Source organism: Sinocyclocheilus grahami, unplaced genomic scaffold (genome assembly GCF_001515645.1).
Source record: "Sinocyclocheilus grahami isolate Dianchi unplaced genomic scaffold, SAMN03320097.WGS_v1.1 scaffold1782.1, whole genome shotgun sequence".
In the NCBI taxonomy this organism is placed as follows: Eukaryota; Metazoa; Chordata; class Actinopteri; order Cypriniformes; family Cyprinidae; genus Sinocyclocheilus; species Sinocyclocheilus grahami.
Window position 1 is genome coordinate 313,802 of NW_015506961.1, and position 1,585 is coordinate 315,386.

The window sequence follows — 1,585 nt, forward strand, 5'->3', positions numbered from 1 at the left end:
ATACATTGGAAACAAAATTGAACTTGTTACTTATTTGAAAAAGTAACTCAGATATTCTCTTGTAAATTAAAAAGCAATGCATTACTTTACCAGTTACTTGAAAAAAGTAATCTGATTACGCTACTTGTAACGTGTTACCCCCAACACTGAAGATGAATATAAGACCAATTTAAGCAGCTCGATGAGTTATATTAGCGAAACCTCTAATCGATCTCCTTTAGTTCCTAAATCACCGTTAAACCATCTTTACAAAGAAATAGCTGAAGTCTTGAATAGCTCCGCTCACAAACACTAGAATACAGAAATCCTAAAAATGAAAAACCCGATGTTCTTCCTCAGTGTTTTCCAGTGCAATGTCTAAAGATTCTTAAAGCAAGACACATCGACAACAGGGTTTAAAAACAAAAGGTCTTGTTTTTTGAGAAATTGATTAAAACGAGCTTATGGTTGAGAAAGAACAAATATCTGCCAGCGGGCTTAACAGCGTTACTCAATTCAAACAATCTTTAATTCCCTCCAGACAGATATCTGTTCTTGTTTTAAGCGTAAACTCTCAGTTTTGTTACGTTTCTCAGAAAAGATTTCATTCACGTCACCAGCATCATGACTTTAGGATGTTCAGATATTTGTACGGGAAAACAAGACAAAAACACTGAAGAAGATATTCGTTTTTAATACTGAATGCCACGACTTTATGAATTCAAGACTTTGTGCTCCGATCTAAGAACTTTTTAGGCCTCAACTTGTGGACTTAAGAGTTTTTCAGACTGTTTAAGATCGTCATAAGAACTAGTTTGAGCAACTAGCACTTAACCAGAGGAGATTCAAATTAGACCAATCCACATTTTTATGAAATTGACTTCAGTCTTCTAGTAATGACATGACTAACTCGTGAGGCTAGTCCAAGCAGTGCGACCAGCTGCTGAGGGAAGCACACGAACCAAACAAGCCACGAGTCACCAGTCTTTTATTACAGCAAATATATCTGGATGTGCAAACCGTCACACCCTTTCGCAAGACACGGATGGAATGATTGACCCGAAGCTTGTTCCATCCATCCGTCAACACCACAAATGTTCATGTGTCCAGTTTACGCAGTACGATGGCAACAGGCGAAGGGAAGAACAACTCATCGTCCATCAGCTGCCATAAATACTCAAATACATTTGGTATGAACTGTACAAGAAGAGAAAACGTCTGCACCATTTACATATAAAAGAAACAACGAAAAACAGTGTAAGTCATGTTCTAAAACTATAAGAGAAAAAAATCACTAAGATCTAGGCCTGGGACAATAAATCGATGCAGAATGGATTCTGAGCTTAGTTTTGAACAGCAGATGGCACTCTGATATGGTTTTTAACCGCACACTCAAACGCTCACGAAGAGGTTAAATGTACTTGTTTTTTTTATGCTTTTATGACGTGAGATTAATGTAAACAGCCCATTACGAACACTCTTGTAATTCGCTTCAACCTTTTCAAACTGTATGAATGATTACTTTATGTTCAAGTGGTGTGTGTGAGTGTGTGAGAGAGAGAGAGAGTGTGTGTGTGTGTGTGTGTGTGAGAGAGAGAGAGAGTGT